Below are 20,683 nucleotides of genomic sequence, written 5' to 3' on the forward strand. Positions count from 1 at the left end.
ACAGTGTGGACTCTGGAGCCAGATGGCCTAAATTCAAATTCTGACTCTACCACTTTCTAGCTGTAAATGACCTGGAGCAAGGTATGTCTTCCTCTCTGCAATGCTGATGCTTAGGGTTACTGGGTAGAGTAAATGAGTTATGTGATTCCTGTAATCATACATTCTCAACACATTTCGATTATTAGTTTGTTCATTAAAGCTGAGTTATTAAGCCTCAGCATGCATTTTATTGAATGGTATTTGATGGACGTTTTCCTAACCGTTTTATGCACTTTCCTTTGCCTTTAATAGAGTTAATAAAATAGAGTAAATAGAATTTAAACTTTTCCTCATATTTAAATATCATTATTACAAATATTGATAGTATACTACAGCAAAATTAGCTCATATTTATTGTTTGCTCACTGAGCACTAAATACTCCTGGAAGCATTTTACATGTCTAAACTCATTTGACTCTTAGAACAAACTTTGCTGTTATGAGATGTAGAGGTTTATTTATTTATTTATTTTTTAATTACTTTATTTATTTATTTTACTGGCTTCCTTGCATAGTCTCAGCTATAATTCAGATAGTTGAGGCTTCTCAATAACTGAATACAAGATAAGTAAACATGAATATTTTTAGTACTTTGCAGTGAATACTGCTAAGCTCACAGAAGCATTCTAGGTCAATGCTTCTTTCTCGTTTTAGTTTTCCCGGATAACTATCTTTCAATACCGTATTTCCCCGAAAATAAGACTGGGTCTTATATTAATTTTTGCTCCAAATGACACATTAGGGCGTGTTTTCAGGGGGTGTTTTATTTTTTCACGTACAACAATCTACATTTAGTCAAATACAGTCATGTCATCTTCTTCTGGAACATCCTATAACATACTAAATGTGTCCATCTAGCTGACGATCTTAACTGGGGCTTATTTTAGGGGAGGTCTTATTTTCAGGGAAACACGGTAAAAAAAAGCAGCTATGATTCTGACCTAGAAAGTTACCAACTCCCAAACTGTAGCTATTTGATTTACCCCTATTGATAATTATTGCTCTTGGTGTTTGGAAAAATTAGGATTGACCAATGCCAATACTTCATTTAAAAAAATCCCTACCCACAGAAATTTATTTAATATCACTATAAAATTCCAAACTTATGGAAGATCTTATTAAGAGTTAAGCTTTGTATTAAAACAGGATTCTAATTTTAAAAAATCTTGACCTACATTCCCACCAGAAAGTCAGTCTCTCTCCCATCTCAATCCAAAGTGACAGAAGCAAGCTCAGAAAATAGTTCCTCATTTGGTGGTCATCGAACTATAAAACCTTAATTAATAGAACAATCAACCTTTAGCACAAAAGATTAATAGAGATGCAATCTGTATTCTTTTGCCAGAGGTGTCATGACAAAATTCTACAGACTGGGTGGCCTAAACAACAAACATTTATTTTCTCACATTTCTGGAGTCCAAGAGCAAGTTGACAGCAGGTTTGATTTCTTCTGAGAACTCTCTCTTTGGCTTGCAGATGCCCACCTTTTCACTATGTCCTCACATGGTCTTTTCTACATGTACCTGGTATCGATTTGTGTGTCCAGATTACCTCTTCTTATGAGGATACCAGTCAGGTTGGAGTAAGGCTTACCCTAACTGACTGATTTTTAACTTAATAACCTCTTTAAACACCCTATCTTCAAATACAGCCACATTCTGAAGTACTTGGGGTTAGGGCTTTAACGTATGAATTTGGACGGGACACAATTCAGCCCATAACACAATCTGTTTAGAGATCACTTTTCTTTCATACCGCCTGATTACTAGACATTAAAGTTCAGCTAAAATGCATAAAACAGGAAGTGGGATGAAAGAATATATCCTTTCATGTTGTAGTAATACATCATGATCTTCTGATCAAGAACCTGGTTATTATAACAAGGACCGAGGACAATGTATTTAAGTATAAGGTCTAATACAATCTTAGCTTTAGTGATGAGATCTATTTCAGATTAGATCACAAATTGACATGTAATGCCTTGTTAATACTTCTATTTATCTAACTTTATGTTTTTACCAATGCCTATTTAGATAATGCTAGCCAGTGTATAAGAAAATGCCATTCTAGGAATTGTGCCATTCAATGCTAGCAAACATAGCTTTTATTTAATACTAGCAAAATAGCTGATGATTGATCTTTTTTAGATATTCCTTTGTAAAATAATGTTGCTAAAAGAGTGACAAAATAAATTTTTGTATAAAGGAAAGTACATTCAAGAAGGATTTTTTTTTATTTGTTGTCATTTTTATCTCTTGATTTTTCTACTGGAATTGAGCTGGATTTAAAAGGAAGAGATTTTTGTTCGTTTGTTTGTTTCTCTCCTACATCTTCAGATAGATTTTGTTAAGAATATTCATGATGTATATTGGTTATTGGTGTTTGTATGCTTCAGTATTCATATTATAGTGTGTATCATTATAATGCTTCCAGGTAGCTCTCAAAATCAATTCAGTATGCAAAACTTCTAACCAGACAACACATATTCAACTATACCTTCCTATATTTACTATTGTACTTTTATTAATTCTATATTCACTCAGTTACTATTTTCAGAATGCCTACTGTGTGCCAGGTACAGTGCTAAGCACCTCCCCTTTCTTTTTTGTATTATTTCCTTGAGGAAGAGGATCACCAACATCCAATTTACCAAGTTGATCAAGAATGCCGTTTTTTTTGTTTTTTTTTCATTTTAAATTTGTAAATGAAGCTTATATTTTATCAGCCAGTCTCTTGTAAGCTTGATTAATGCATCACTCCACCAGGCCTGATCACCTCTAGGAAAATAATAAAACCAAGTAGGTGGACCTCCAAAGAGTCAGACTCTGGAATTGTGGCAAACCTAATGAAGTCCTGTAAACTTCTCAAGGGCCACTTTTATATCATTTTTCCAATTCAAAGCTTTTCAGTTCTTATATTCTCACCAATCTCCTAAACCCCCACTCCCAGGCTGCTGACCATCCCTGAAGAAAACCCCAAACCAACTGGCACGTTCGCAAATTTATGTTTTCCAACTTCAGTTAACCAACCCTTCAATATGCCTCAGCGATCCCTTATTTTATCCTCTCCTCTTCTTGCCTTTTGTACCCCTCTTCCTTACTCTTAGCAGGAAACCTCACTTCATGCAGCACAAGGAAAAATAAAAGCCATGAAACTCAGTATCTTTTATCTTTCCTCACCATTGTACTGCAACTTACAACATGAGTCATCCTTAGAACTTCTCAGAGCATGAGCCAGGTCCAGGCCACTTTCAACTTGTGAGGATGTAGGCATTTTTGAATTTGGTATTGAGGAAATTATTTGTAAACACTGTGGTTTGTTAATTTTAAATAAAGTGTTTACATGATTCAAAAGTAAAAGAAAAAGAATGCCCTGTTTTTCCAAAACAACCTCCCCAAGATCATGCAATTCAGTGGTCTCCAGACATTGGAATTTCATAGAGCAATGATTTTTTTTAACTAAGTTTATTGGGGGGACATTGGTTAATAAAATTATATAGGTTTCAAGTATACAATTCTGTAATACATCATCTGTATATTGTATTGTGTGTTCACCACCCAAAGTATTTGACCCCACCATGTATTGGACCCCCTTGACCCTTTTACACTTTCCCCACTCCCTCCTTACCATCTGATAACCACCAAACTTTAGTCTCTGTCTATGAGTTTTTGCTTGTTTGTTGCTTTCAGTTTTAAATCCTACATATGAGTGAAATCATATGGTTCTCGATTTTTCTCTGTTTGACTTGCTTTGCTTAGCATGATAATTTCAAGATCCATCCATGTTGTTGCAAATGTCAGTATTTCATCTTTTCTTATGGCAGAGTACTATTCCACTGTGCATATATACCACATCTTCTTTATCCAATCATCCATTGAAGAACACTTGGATGTCTTTATGTCTTGGCGACTATGTACAAGTATAATGCTGCAATGAACAAAGGGGTACATATATCCTTATGAATAAAAGTTCAAAATTTTCAGGTAGATACCCAGAAGAGGGATTGCTGGGTCATATGGTAATTCTATTCTTAATTTTTTGAGGAAACTTCCTAATGTTTTCCATAGCGACTGTACCAATTTACATCCCCACCATCAGTGTATGAGGTTCCTTATACGGGAGGAGAACAAAGCCACAAACACACCAGTGAGCTCTCCTCTCCCACCCCATTGCCACCCTCCCAGGCTGATCCCAGCGGGACAGCTCAGACAGCATGTCACTGAGTCTGGCTGCAGGGATTTCAGGGCTCAGAACCTCATCGCCCACCACATTCTTCCATGGGGATGGTGCTCTGAGACCAAGGTGATTATTTTTTTTAATTGGGACCATACTTTGTTAGAATAAGAATGATAAATTGTCATTTATTGTCATCACTATTTTATGAGAAAGGACATTTTAATACCAAAAAGATTGTTTAACGCAAACCTCAAAACATTGCTTATTATTCTCATTTCCCTACTGAAAAACTTGTCATCCACAGTCCAAAATTTGGGAACCACTGATTTGGAAAACAGAACAGAGGGAAAGAGAGGCAGTGACTATCGAGAGGACTAATTAAAGACCTGTGCATAGAATAGTATAGTACATCCCTCCTCAACATGCTAGTGATTTTGTAATTAAATCATCAAGAAGACTATTGCTTTGTAACATTTGAAAAATTACTGTTAGCTTATTTAGTATATTGTAATAGATAAGAATGTTCTTTTAAAAAAATTGTGAGATTATCCACTTGTGGCTTATTTTCCTAACAAGATTCTCCAGGTTATTTAATATAATTTGAGTACAAACGTTTCTCTCAAAATAAAAAAGTAAAATTTCAAGGAATTTTGCTTTAAACAGAAACTATAGATCCTAAATATTGACTAAATGCTGATAAATGTCTACAATATAAATGATAGTAGAGATAAATCATTTTAGTGACGATATAATGGGAAGCATCAAGAAATAACTACCATGATTCTTAACTATATTATAGTTATTAAAACAAAAATAGAAAGAAAGATAGAAAAAGAAAGGAAAGGAAAATAGAAGACATAAATTTTCAATTAGAAGTAAAATCATATTGATTAAGGTATAAAAATTCAGTCAATTATAGACCCCAAATTAGACACTTGCATTGTGAGTCTGTGTGAGAGAGAAAGATACTGGTTACTGATCCCAATTCACACTGACCTAAGTTCTCACCAGCACTTGAATGTTACTAATAGTAATAAATATTCCTATATATTACACTCTATGATTAATCTGAAAGAGCAAAGTATAATAATATTTTTAAGGTATAATTAGTAGTCAAAAACATTATAATTATTTGTTTAAAGCAACAATTTATTGGAATCTTAAAGGCACTGTCTTTTCAATAGATGATTTTGTGTAAAGAATTACCAGTATGTCAAGATAGTTCTTATGAATAGAATTACTTCAGAATAACATGTACACTATATGTGGGCCAAGATTAGAAAGTTACCTATATTGTCCAATTTGAAAAGTACTATCCAGACTCCCACGGATCCCTTTCATCCAGATTTTATGTATCTGAACTGCCATAAGTAAAATGCATACAGATTTTTATTTGTTTGCCTGAGGTATCTTAGATATAAAATATTATAAGGGGTAATATTGAATGAATCCATTTTAAGATATTATTAATTTAGCCAGCTCTGCAGAGCAATCTAGATAAAATAAAGGCAGAAAAAGTATGAGAAATGAGGAAAATGAACAAAAAGCAACTTAAGGTCTCATATAAATAAAAATTTTCCTCTTTAAAATTTTTTTTCTAGGTATAGTCCTGTTGAAAGCATTACTTTTTATATGGTTATCTTTCAGGTCGTTCATTGATTTCAGTTCACAGATTTATTTATCCTCCATGCTTGTTCATAGACCATTTCTGCCAACAGAAAGGGGTTTCTTTAGTTTATTAATATTGAAAATGATAAAATCTATTGGTTAAAATCTGTATAACTTTACTGATTTTCTTTAGTGTACTTTATAACAGCTGTTTTTTTAACTTGTCAATTTTATACTAATAACATGAGCATTTAATAGTTCTTACTTGAACCAAAAGTAATTATACATATATATGAATATACATATATGTTTGTGTGTGTGTATGTATACACACATAGAGGGTGCCAAAAAAAAGTATACACATTTTAAGAAAGGAAAACTGTATTAAAATTGTAATATTCAATATATACTGATACCCAAAGATGAATATAAGTCATGTTTGACTTCTGCAATTATAAGACGTGCTCAAAGTGGTTACCATCAGCGTCCAAACACTTCTGAGTATGGTGAATTACTGCTTGAGCAGCATTGACCAAAGTGTCCACTTGCATACATTTTTTTGACACCCCCGGTATTTGGCAATATTATTCTGATATAATACAAAGAAACCAAGATCGATAGAGGTCTTATAGCCTTGAGATTTTAGAATTCAGAAAACGTGAATTTGAATCAATCTTTCCTACTTCCTATTTGTGTCATCCCTTACAGCTTATGTACTAAGCATTTCTAAGGCTTAATTTCCTCATATTTTGAATACAATGGCAATATTTTAAGTAATTCTTGTTGTTTTTAATTCCTTCTAAAACATGTCATCAGTCATCATAACAACTGAATTTGTTTCGTTCTTAAAGATAACTTTTATTACTATCAGCATGCAGCACTGTATACCCTGAAAGTAACTTCACATAAAAACAACTAAATAATCTGGATAAAATATAAATTATATTTCTTTACATGCATTGCTCAGCTGGCTGTAAAATAGCCAAAAGCTAAAGGAAGGATAAAATCCTGGAAGGTGGCTAAGAAATGAAGCTAGGTCTTACCCTACGGGTGTCTGCTAAACTCTACAAACTTGAGCTCCTGTTTTAGTGGCTGGAAATGGCCAGGCAGTCAGGGACTACAGCTTAGATATGCTCTGGAATAAATATTCTCCAATCTGGACCTCAAAGATAAAATTAAAAAAAAAAAAAAAAAAAAAATGAGCTTGTCATATAAAATCACAAAACACACAGAGGAACCAGAAACTGTCAGAAGCATGGCACCATAAATCAGGAGTTAGCAAAAACAAGAACCAGAAAAATTAGATTGCAAAGTCTTCAGCTATTGTATTTATCTTAAAATGTCTGTGTTTTAAGAAATAAGGACTTATAAAATGTGACAAGAGAACATGAGTCTATAAAAATAACCAAGTGGATTTATAAAAACAAGATAGGCAGAATTAAAGAAACCAGCAAACTATATGGTGAAGCATCCTGGGACCAACAACAGCAGGGAGCCATTTTCACTTCTATGTCTAAAGGAACATGGGGAAAAGAGGTTATACAAAACTGGAGAGAATTGTAATTATAGCTACAGCAAAAGGTCATCTGAAAGGAACTACAAATTTTGGTAGAAGAATAGCTTCTGCTGACCCACAACCCACTAAGGCCACAGCTGGGGAAATGAATTCTCCCCTCTCTCTCTTCCCATACTCAGTGTCCTGCTGGTAACTTTCATTGGTCAAACACACTTGATACCAGAATCAAGGAAACTTTGTTGATGCAAAACACAGAGGTTAATATGCCAGGACACAGAACAAAGTAGAGAAGGGAGGATTAGAGGGGCAAAGACAGAATCCCAGCTCAGAGGTTAACAGATGTTGAGGGTAGAGTGCAAAAGCCTAACTTACATGTAAACGTTGTTATTAAAAGAAAGGGAGGAGGACAGGAAAAGCTAATATTCAAAGATAAAATAGAAGATTTTTTAAGACTTGCTGAAAGACAATACCCCTCAGATCAAAAAGTAACCCAATACAAAAAGAAATTCACAAATAGACAATATTATAGTGAAACTGAAAAACACCGAAGATAACAAATAGATCTTAAAATCAGCTAGACAGAAAAGAGAGATTACCTACCAAAGGAGAGCCGTTAAAGTCATAACCGATTTCTCAATAGCAACAAGAGAGCCACAAGTTGTAGATACCACCTACAGTGAGCTATGGGATATCTGTCCACATTTAATTCTCATCTTGAGAAGGCATCGCTCAAGAAGAAGTACAAAATGTAGACATTTTTAGGTGAACAACAACTGAGAGTTTTAAAATCTCAATTCACTTTAAAGACAATTTCAAAGGCTGAATGAACTTCAGGGAGAAGGAAAATGATCCAACGTAGAAAATCTGAGATGCAATAAAGAATAGTAAGCAAATATTAAACAGGTGGCTATAGCTAAACATAGAAATTATAATTTCCAAAGTAGAAGTCAAAAAAACAGAATGAAAATAGAAAACAAAAAAAGAAAAACCACTTCAATTAAAAAGTAGGAAAGAAAAATAGAAACTCCGTATTAAATAGAAAGCACAACATGAGATTATAGAAATTATTCCAAAGTATTATCAGTAAAGTCAGTGAATATAAATATAATATTCTGACTGAAAACTGAACAAAAGCTGGACTTAAATATACAATGATATTTTATTTCCAAGAGACATACCTTAAATATGAAGACCCCCCTCCCCCCATAAAATCAAACAACTTAATCCAAAGTATTGAAAATGACATTCCAGGCAATTGTTACCCAAAAGATCCCTTTCAATTATATTATTATCAGAAAAATAGATTTTAAGGTAAACAGCCTTATTAGATCTTAAGATCACCACATAATCACTAGATTACATAATAATAGGTTCAATTTATCAGGATAACTTCTATATACTTAATAATATAGCCTCAAGTCACAGTCAGCAAAAAATGACAGAACTATAAGCAGAAGTAGACAAATTTACCATCATATGGGGGAAATATTCACACTTCTCTCACTAATTAATAAACAGAAACAAAAATCAGCAACACTTGGATAATATATGTTCTTTTCAAAGCACATATGGACTTTTACAGTCAATAAACAATGAAGTCTGTATATCAATAGATTAAAAATTGTGTTAAACATTGGCAAATCCTAGGGTAAAGGAAAACGTACAACAGGGGAAGGAGGATCAGGAGTGTTAGTGCAGGAGTGAAGTATTGGGAAAGCTGTTCAGAGTGTAGGGTTGAAGGTCAGGATAGACATCCTTGGCATAGCAACATCCGAGTCAAGACTGGACCAGGTAGACCAACGTGAAGGCATGCATTCCAGAGAGAGGACACTGCTAGAGTGGAAGCCTGAGGCAGGAGCATCCTGTGTCTGTGGCTAGATGAAGAGGTGAAGAAAAGATTTTAAGGGGAGGTTACAGGCAGCAGACCACAAAAGGCCTCTTAGGCCCGGCAAGGACTTTGGCATTTACTCTGAGTGAAATGGGGAAATCCTCAGAGTGCTGGCAGCAGTGCAGTGAGTGACAGTCTGATTCATGAATTACAAGGACTCTCTGGCTGCTGAATTGAGAATAGACCACAGGGAAGCAAGGTTGTAGCACAGGGACCTGTGACTGAATGTAAACTCTAACATTCCTTTAATGGATGAACTATTTACTTACCCACAAAAGAAGCTATTAGATGATAAGCAAAAGGGAAGAAAGAAAAGCAAACTACCCCCCTCCCTTCTCCCCTCCCCCCTCCCACCCACTGTGTAAAGGGAAGGAAAAGGAAAAAGAAACACCAGGTGAAGATTTTTAAGGGGAAATTGCCATGTGAAGTGTGATGTGATCCTTTCTCATGACACCATAAATTTTTAGAAAATGCAAAAACTCTTTTTAAATACTCCTAGAATTAGCACATCGTTACGTGATGTCCATTTCAGTAGTTCATGCTGTTCGGGTACTCACTCAGTTTCAAATAGAAACTTAATTGGGTTTTTCCTGAAACCCATCTTCCTAACTAGATGAGTCATCTCAATTTTTTTTCCTATAGTAAAAGATACAGCATGTTCTATTTTTCTTTTCTTAGTATAAAATACTAAGAGATTGAAAGTATTTTTTACACATCCTAGAAATCATAAATATGATTCTGATTTTTTCCTTTTTTCTAATCAATAAGAATCATATCCATCAAACAAATAGTACTGTTTGAGAAAGGAATACGTACTCTTCTTGTGGAATTACGAGAGTCCTTTCAGAAACAGTTTTTTTCTTTTGCATCTAAACTACTTTATATGATAGTAGCCCCTTCTCTAATACTTAAGAGGGCACCGAGTGAAATGGAATAATCTAGAAAAGGAGCAGAGTAGTTCCTCCATTTAGGCAGCTGTGCTCAAGTGAGAAGATCAGGAGGAATCAGAAAATCCAGGCTTGGATGCTGACCTTGGGCAAGTGAGTCAATTTCTTCATCTGTAAAATACTAAGCCCACAGGCTCTTTATGAGGGATAAATAATATATATGAAGATGTTGTATAGCTGTAGATCACATTAGAGCTGTCTCAGGCATGCATTTATTTTTAACACCATTCATTCAATCAATCGTCTAAAAATGAATATTTAATTTCTATTCCGTTCTATGAATTGTGCTATGTTCTCTGGGATGATATAACTTCTGCCCTCAGGGATTTTTAGTGGAGGCTGGGATGATAATATGTATGTGTAGGACCCTGTAATAGGACAGAGAGACAGAGGATATATGGGAGGTGGGTGAAATTACAGAAGTTTTTCTAGAGGAGAGCTGATTCTGTATTCTGGTGGCATTAGTCTTCTTATTTCATAGTAAATGTTGACTGAAAAATCATGAAAGCCAAATGTTGACACAGGTTGTTTTCCTCTTTCTTTAAAGTCAAAGTGTGTGGGGGGAAGAAAAGAGACTGGATAAAGGGAATCAAACTAAGCTAATAAATGTATTAAATTGTATTCATTTCTAGATGGCAGGTAATTACATTGTATTTCTCTATTTTACCTTATTCAAAATACAAATTTAAAAAAAATAGTTTCCATATGCTATTATATTTAAAAATGATGGACAATTCAGGTATAATCTCTTATCATAATCTGAATTGTAATAATCTTATTAAAGTACCTAGCATTTTTTTCTATAGTGTTTAATATCAATTTTATCTCTGCATAATTATGTTGATTCAACATTAGGACTTTTTTGAGAATTCTCACCATTCTTTAATTGATATATTTCTTCTACATTGCCAGTTCTGTTTTTGCTCTTGAGAGTATTTTAGATGTATTGATTTATTTCTTATTATGTGTTCTTTACATTTTTGCTATCCTGTGAAAGTCACTCATTTTTATAGGCAAATGTTTTATTAATTTACCCACTTAATTTACATAGTTTTGTGAGACTTCTTTTTTTAATAACTCTTTGAGTTTAGTAAACTTAATTGGTTGTTCTTTTGTGATTTTGGCAATGAACATATTCCTAAATCTTGCATGTAACTCAATTATTTCTGTAATGACCTTTACTCAGAGCAGCTTGCTATTTCTTGTATCTACTCAATTTGTTCATAAAACACTTTCATAAAGATAACAGATTTCTGATATGTAAAAAACACAAAAATATGTTTTTAGAAAGAAAGCAATTCAGTTTAAAAACTAGAATTTTGTGCATAGTGTGCTTCCTGAATTTATGAGGAGGTTGACTTTTTCCCATTGCTACACATGCTCTTCTCATTAATTTCATAGCTTTTTTGTACAATTGTTTGCTACAACCTCTATAGAGTAAATTATATACCATTATAAATGAACACAGCTGCCTAAATGAAGGAACTGCTCTGCTCATTTCCAGATTATTCCACTTCACTTGGGTCCTTCTTAAGTCTCAGAGAATGGACTACTGTCATTTATAGATTGAATCTAGATTTTTAAGAAATCTATAACGATGCCTATCTACTTTGAATTCTATTCCTTTGAGAAAAAAAACAAAGGTGAAAACCATATATTGTTGTGTTTGTCATTCCCTAAATGTGTGACTTGGCAATATAAAAACAAGTTGCTCCTTTTTGAAACTATTGATGATTCTTGTATTCTTGATAAGTCATCACTGCCCTTAAAAATCAGACACCTGCTTCTTTCCCAACTCGTCAGTGTGTCATCTATCTTTCTGTTCTGTTAAACATTTCACTCTTTTTCTAAGCAGATTAAGTGTAGTTGAGATGTGATTTCTTTTCACAATAATCTTGCTGTTAAACTTCAGTTTGTCCTCGTTAGATATCAACTCAACATATTTGGCTGAGATAATTGGGTATTGATTATTTTTGCACTGTCATTTGCAGTTCAGATTGGATCTTTATAAACACTTGAGACTCTCTTTAATGGCTATTGTATGCTTAATATCCATGCATACCTCTAGTTTGGGGTTTAGGTCACTGTGCTGAATTCAGGCTCAACTTTCCTTAAAAGAAAACAGCAGCTCAGTGATAAAGCAAGAGCACTTTCCACTGCTTCAATTCTTTCTTTCTTTCTTTTTTATCCTTGAATTCTAAGCCAAATTAGAAATTCTGAAACTCTGGGAGTAGGGAGCTTCACTTGGCTTTAGAACTTTGTTGAGGATGGATGTTCACAGCATGCTGCCCCCTTATTCTCTTTGCCTGCGCAGGACAGACTATTAGTATTTCCAAAAATAATTTACAGATCTTCTTTTTACCACATACTTAAGCACACTGTCATTTTGTAATCCCTATGAGTTTTTATTTTAGTTTGCCATAAATTGTTTCTGTTGAGTTTTTAGACCTACAAAAGCATAAGTCCAAGTGACAATAACTTATAAATAGTCAATATTTACAATTTATTGAAATCTGTGACTCGCTGGGTAAGACTCCTACTCTATGAAACATTAGATGAAATGAAAGACTGACAATATTATCTATGCATAGTGGTGTTACGAAGTGAAGATTGGGCTTTGGGAGTCAAAGGACTGGAGTTCCAGCCTTTACTCTGCCCTTTCTGTGTTTCTCTGCATATGTCACTTAATTGCTCAGACTTCCAGTTGTCTCATCTATAAGTAGTGACATACCAATACCTACTTCAGAATTGTCATGAAAATGAAATAAAATAAATTATGGGAAAGTATTTTGACAACTGTATTGCACTGTATCAAAGAGCTCAAATGATTTGCAATCTGTGAGTAAAAGGCACAAATATTGAAATGGAGACTAACACTAGCTAGAAGATCACTGGTTACTCTTCTAAATTCTTACTAGCTGTAATATGGAAGATTCAGAAGGCAAACACTGAGTATACTTGAAGTGGTTGAATTTGTTTCTGAGTCGAATTGGGACTTACAAATTGGGCCTTCAAGGGTGGGTAAATTTTGTAATGTAAAAGTAGACTCTTCCAAATATTCCCGCCAGGAAGGCGCAGACTTCATTCATCCATTCATTAAATCATTTGTCAAATATTTGTGGAGTGTTTACCACAGTCTGTGTCTTCCAAGGGATACCATGGAAGGTGAAGTGGCTACGCAAAGAAAAAGATATTTGACTTTTCTCACATGACATACATTTTAATCTTTGACAAATTAAAAGGTAGTACCTCCTTTACCACACAGACTGATAGGGTAAATTTTCAGACTGTAGTCAACTTTCAAAGAACTTTAACAGAAATGCTCCTTGTATATATATTGTCAAATTTGAAGGCAGCAAATGCTACCATGTTTTACGCTATATCATACTAAGCTTCCTATTAATATTGAATGTCATTTTAAACATAAAGGATTGTATTCATTTATAGGTATGTGGTTTATTGTATCTAATGCTGCTTATAATCAAATTAAAGAAAACTCAGTGAAATGCCAGTCTGACTTTTTGAAAAATGACTGCACTTGTTCAAAATTATTTAATTAAAGATAATTATTAAAACATAATGAAAACTTTTATTTTCCTGGAAACTAATAAGTCAAGGATATTTGTATACTCTTTGTAATTTATCTTATATCTACTTAACTGATTAAAAAAAAAAAATCCTTAAGGAGTCTCAGGAAGCCTACAGAGCATAAAGCAAAGAGGCTTGCAAATACTGAGTTCATTGCTTGTGCACTGGCCTTCATTTAGAGACTTAATCTAAATTGTCTATTTATCAAATAAACCCATTTAAACATTACATATCTCCAGTCTGGGTTGTGGTCACAAAGCAGCAAATACATTAACAAGCTCAATGAGAGGGGAAAAAATAGCTTCAGTATTGTTGGTAACTTGTAAGCATAACAAGTTGATTTTACTTTTCAATTAATTTCTTTGATGTTATGATTAAAGCACTGTTCTTGGTCAGAACCCCGTCTCCTGGTGGAGGCACCTGGTCCCCACAGAGTTGCATCACACTGAGGAGAACGTTCCCTAATGAGCTCCTCTCACCCGTCCCCTCAGCCCTGCAGCAAAGGGAATCTGGGATTATATGACAGCCCTCTGATAACTGGTCAGCCTTGGCAGCTAGTGAAGAGTGCAATGGTGAAAGGACGCTGTTGAGTGCAAGGTAATGGCCTTCTGTGGGACAGAGCCAGGAGAGCAGTTTCCAGGCTCTTGGCCTCACGTGGAAAGGTGCTGGCTCGGGTAGTAGATGGCCATCAGCTGTGACTGGTTGGCCATCAGCTGTAACGGTTAGCCATTAGCCACTAATATAACTGCTGTGGCTGAACTAGCAAGCACGGATTGCAGTTAGCAAGTGGGTTGGTTGGTTGGCAGAGAAGCAGACGGCAGATTGCGGATCGTGTTGATCCTACTTCTTGTGTCTCGACCAGCTGCCAGCAAGAATGTAGTGAGTGGTATGCACCCCCCTATCCATGGCTCCATTGGTGTTCCTTTTTGGACTCACCATATCCTGCGTTCTTATGCGGGGAGCGGGCCCAGAGACCCTGCATGACACCTACCTACTGGGAAAGTGTTAGGAGATGCTAATGAATGTCTGAGGGAAAGCACGCAGGTTGAGGGCATTGGAAAAAACAGCATTATTTGGAAGGTCCCTCGCTAGTTTGACTACCTGACTCACCCGGAGTGATCACAGGAAGATGTGTTTTCCCTTGTGGTAGGATTAGGGGAGATAGATTTATTCATTCATTCAAACCACAAATAACTTCATGAATGCCAAACACTGTGCTGAGTTCATCCAATAGAGTGGAGAATAAAACTGACGTCATCCCTGTCTTCATACAACTTACAGTCCAGGAGAAAGGCAGACATTAAACAGAAATTCCAGAAGACTAATATATGATTGCAATTTGTAGTAAGTGGTAGGATGGAAAACCCCAGCCTGTGGGGTGGAACCGTATTTGGAGACCTAATTAGATTAAGGGGTCAAAGTGATCTTTCACTATCTCAAAAAGTGATATAACAAAGACTGGAAGGATGATTGGCAGTTACTCAGATGGAATAGGAGGAGGATCCTTCGAAGCAAAGGGAGCAGCATGCATAAAGGTCCTGGGATAGGAAGCAGTTGTAAGTGTGTACTCAAGGCACTTAGATGTGCTGGGAGGAGAGCTCCGTAGTTGAAAACCATAGTTGTATGAAAAAGCGTGTTTCCGCAAGGAGGCTCTTAGGAGGTTACTGTGCGCGCATTCTACGGGGAGGAGTTAGTTGATTTGTTCATTTGTCAGCAAAAACCCTAATATGGAACACTTTTTTGAGACTTGACTTCCCTGCTCTTGTTGTCTTGAATTCAGAGGTCTTCAGTGGAGAATTGTATGGTAACCAGCCATGTGCTAAATAGGGGCTTCTAGATATGCTGTGTTGTCCACTTCAGTAGTCAAGTGTGGCTATTAAAATTGAAATTCAAATAAATTAAAATTCAATAAAATTTCAAAAATCACAGACTCATATTGTCACAGTAAGCCATATTTCGAGTGCTCAATTACTGACTATGGCTAGCAGCTACTGTATTGGACAGCACAGATATTGAACATTTCCATTAGCACAGAAAGTTGTATTGCACAGTTTGTATAGTAGTTAATAGCATGGGTTCTGGAGTCAGACAGATCTGGATTAATATCTTGATTTTTACACTTGCTCGCTATAGGACCCTAAGTAAGTTACTTAACATCTCCGAACCTCACGTTAACCGTAGATAAAATAAGAATGACATAGATAATGTATATATAAAGAACCTAACCTAGCACCTAACACATAATAAGCATTTTAGAAATACTTATACCTGATAGCTCTATTCTCTCAATCTAACTCCCTATCTTCTAGGGATTCCATCATTTTCTGTCTTCCTTTTTAATCTAGGGTAAATTCATTTCAACCATATTTTCATCCAAACTTCACTTTCTTTATTCACTAGTGTGCGGACAGAACCCCAAAAAGCAGTTTCCAGGCTCTCGGCCTCACATAGGCAGGTGCTGGCTCAGGTAGTAAATGGCCATCAACTGTGATTGCATGGCCATCAGCTGTGGCTAGTTGGCCGTCAGCTGTAACCAGTGAGCCATTGGCCACTAATATAACTGCTGTGGCTATGCTAACAAAGAAGGAGAAAAGAATGGGGGCTAGCAAGAAGATGGCGGCTGGGCTGGCAAGCGTGGATGACGGTTTGTGGACAGTGTGGATCCAGCCTCCAGTGAGAGTATAGTGCCACCAGAGAGAATATAGTGGTATGACTCCCCTACCTATGGCTCCGTGGGTGTTCCTTTTTGGCCTCACCATATCCTGCGTTCTTATGTGGGGAATGGGAGCAGAGACCCCGCAGGCCGCCCCGCACGACAAATAGCGCAGCGAGCAGGGTCTCCCGCACGACAACTAGTCACATCCCAACCCAGTCCAAAATTCTACAAATTTGTTCTCTGATCCAGCTGAATCTGCCAAACTGTGTTGGAGAAAAACATTTAACTATTGAGATCATCAGCCTTCTAAATGGGCAGCTTTCAGGTTCATCTGGTTGACCTCCAGGCAACTTGGCAAGCCTTCGGCTACACCTTTTTGGGTACTTTTTTCATTTTTGATAGTATCTGTCCTAAATGCAGTCTACTTCCCACATCCTTACTTCAATTTTGTATCAGCAGATGGTAGTTTCCAGAGATGATTCACTGCACTGAACTTCTGTCTCTTACATTTCCGACTGTATAATTTTTATTTAAAGGGTTTCCCGAATGTCAGTATTGGGGCCAGTGTAAGGCTACTTTAGAAGCATTTGATTAATGTTAATAAAAAAAAGAAATACATCTACCTGGACCTGACCCCAGCCTATTGAATGAAAATCTTTAGTGCTGGAAATGGGAGAACCTGTTTTTGGTTAAATCTCCTCAGGTAATTTTGTGACCTAATTAAGTTTGGGAGACACCACCAAAAGAGTTGTGGATACCTTGGCTCATAACCTGATTGTTTTTTTCATGGTTTCACATTAATCTGGCTGCCTCTATTACTTCCCAGCAGCTAACATGGAGGCTGCACTTTTCCGAGCTCTTCAGTGAGTTGTTAGAGCATCTGTCTTGCCTGTGCTCAGCACACTTAATCTGCCCTTGCTGGAACTCTTAACACACTCCTGCTGGTGGCTTGCCAAATTAGAGAGTAGTTAGAATAACTCCTTTGCTGTGTCCTGGCTATGTGTCAAGACTTCGTTCTTGGTCCTCTAGTCTGACCATTAATGTAAACTGTAGATCACAGATGACACTGGTGGAAGAGTGCAAGCAGCCCGAAATGTAATCTCAGGAAGATGGAAGTCTCACAGTTATATAATAGTTTGGACATGAACATTGCTTTGTAAAACTTTTAATTTGATTCAATGCGTTTTCTTCTGGGTATAACATTTAGCATTCCAGAGTAAAATGGACATTGAATGCTGTGTTAAAATGTTTTTATCTATTAGTGTGTTGTATATGTAATTGATAGTGAGTTTCTTTGGCTCCAGTTATCTTTTTAGTGCTTCTCAAAAACTTACAATGTCACTGATAGAAGCAAACATTTCAGTCAAAATACCTAAATGATCAAAAATCAACCTGTAATTAGCCGATCAACATATATGTAATATAGATGCTTGTGTAGTATTATATTTTATATTTATATGTATACTATTTATACATAAGTATATATTAATATGAATATCAAGATTATGTTTAATAAAAGCTTTATCACAATTAACTTGTACTTTACATGGTAGAATCTGAAGTATTTGGGCTCCTAGTGGAATTATACTGAATAATCATAGAATCATGGAAATAATGGATTCAGAAACAACTAGAAAATGATAAAAAGTCAGAGAATCTTGATTAAATCTCAGTTGAGAATCTTATTCCCTATGTGCCTTTGAGCAGATCACCGAACATTTCTGAACCTTAGTTTCCTCATCTTCAAAATGATCTTTTAGAAGGTTGTTGTAGGGATTCAATGGAATAAATGATAAGTGTTAGTACATTACAAGATATATTTATTGTTGTTTCTAAGGTCAAAGGGCACTATACAATTCTGAAACATCTCCTAAATTCTCTAAGAAAGATTGAGGTATGTAGCACTTTAGGATAATGACTCACTATTATCCATCTTAGTATCGTTGGAAGATTATCATATAGTATATATTAAATCTTATTGAATAAAATGAAGTATAATTTATTAAATTCTTCATTTCTGAAAACTGGCAATTTATGTTCATGAATGTTTTGTGTTTTTCTAATAACCAGAACATTTAAGTCAGAATTTTGTTTTTCCTCAACCGTGCCATCTGCTCTTTTTCTTTATTAAATAAAGGCCAGTTTTCATACTTTTCTTAATATAGTTGACATTTAAAATTTTGGTGTATGATTTCATTTTTATTTGGGATAATTATGATGAATAATAGCACATTTGCTAAGGTCTTGCATTGTGAAAGACACAATGTGCAGCGTTTTACACATATTAACATGTTTGTCCTCACAACAATTCTATGAGGTGACTGTTATCCCCCTTTACTTAAGAGAAAATTAAGACACAAAGTAGGTATCTTTCCCTAAAGTCATTCTTTAAAAGATGAATTGGAATTTGAACCCAGGCGGTCTGATTCCAGAACCTAGTCTCCTCACACTTAAGCCATGCTCCATTGCTAACATTGTATAATCTGCAGATCTGCTTGTGAGCGTTCCCAGAATGCAACTTTTGGGTACCATGATTCTTGACGGGTTGACTTGGGGTTCTTTGAGATCAATAACAACCATGTAAATGAAATTCTCCTGGAGCCCTGCTAGTACTTTCTAACTTGTTTTCAGGTTTTCCTGACATATCCTCAAACAGTTACATGTAAATCAACTAAACCACCTTTGTTTTCACATATTTGATTGCTAGAGATATAAAAGAAAAAATAATAGCCCATTCAAGAGAGTGATTTACATAGATTTCCAACCAGGATAAGTTGCCATTCCTCATCAGAGTGTAATTATGATGAGTAAAAAGTGGTTTCTAAAATTAAATCACCATTTTCTGTAGATATTTGCATGCACAGGTTATGTTTGTTATATCTTGAGGTCTTAAATACTAGTAAATAACTATTAGTTTACTTAAATTGTTATTTGATCATCATGGAAATTCATGTTTTTGCTGAAATCTAATCAGAATTGAACAATGAATTAGTTCAAGATTCTGAAACTAGAAAATTTTGTATAATTGAATTTATATGACTAACCCTCATGGTGAAATTGCAAGCACAGGCTTGGAAGCTTTATCCCACCCCACCTCCACTCCCACCCCCCATTTAAGACAAATCGTGTCTTAAACTCTTCAGGTTTTTTGGTTTCCTGTTATTGTATTGTTATAACCTTGAGAGAAATAACTCTTTTTCGCACTTGAAATGAGATTCAAGTGAAACTAAGCTTCAAGTTATCATTGCACGTTGAGAAACATTTTCCTGTACTTTACACAAGCATGGACATATGAATGCACACACACACACACACACACACACACTCACACAAACGACATATAAATGGACTGATATCAGGAAGTATATTTGAAAAAGTGTTTTTAAAAACCAGTGACATTTTCCCACCAAAATAGTGTTATGTTATTATTCCAATACAAAAGGTTGTTTACCTTATATTTCACGCTATTTCAAATAATGCTTTTTCTGGGATCGTCCTTTTCTAATTTTCCTCTCTAAACACCAGAAATATAATCCTCTGTACCACTAACCCCAGAAAACCAACCATCACCATAACCTGTAACAACCGTGCTGTTTTCAAAGGTATACATGCTATCAGCCAGCACAGTTATCAAACCCAGTGATACCCGGTTAGAATAATCATAGGTTAAGAAGCTATGTTTATATTTTCAAAATGGTAAATAACTATCATGGTTGTATTCTGAATTTTCAAATCTTGAACACTCCATAAGTTTTGTAATATTAACAAAATGAATAAAGTGTACATTGGTAACAAAACTGTAAAGCTTCCTGAAACCACAAAATGCTAATCCCAAAGTGTATGTTATTAAGTACGCTAACCTAAGTTGCATTTGATGCATTCATTTTTGTTTTCTGGTTGTCAGTATTGCTATAGTAACTGAGAATTACACTTTATATTAATCATTTTTTCAAGAAGTCACAATTATTGGAATTAGAAAACCCCTCCCAATTTAGTCATTCACATGGAATGAGAGCAGCAATTACACTCTTGAAACTTATATTCATAATGTTGGTGAAAGATGTGTTCTTTTTTCCCTACGAGTGACCTGAGTTTTGGTAAGTTTGTTTTCTTGACAAGTAATCACTCTTTAGTCAATAGTCCTCCACCTTAGTCAGCTGGGCTGCTATAACAAAATACCACAGACTGGGTGGCTTAAACAACAGAAATTTATTTCTCACAGTTCTGCAGGCTGAGAAGTCTAAAATCAAGGTACCAGCAGTTTCA

At 35.4% G+C, this 20,683-nt stretch overlaps 1 protein-coding gene across 9 annotated transcripts in view; it reads left to right on the forward strand.

The window, feature by feature from the left end:
* The window catches only part of LRRC7 (leucine rich repeat containing 7), a 526,722-nt gene that overhangs the window by 146,445 nt on the left and 359,594 nt on the right, over positions 1-20,683 (forward strand). The window lies entirely within an intron of this gene.

This window comes from Rhinolophus sinicus, chromosome 14, assembly GCF_057876585.1.
Source record: "Rhinolophus sinicus isolate RSI-liver-muscle chromosome 14, RSI-T2T, whole genome shotgun sequence".
NCBI lineage: Eukaryota > Metazoa > Chordata > Mammalia > Chiroptera > Rhinolophidae > Rhinolophus > Rhinolophus sinicus.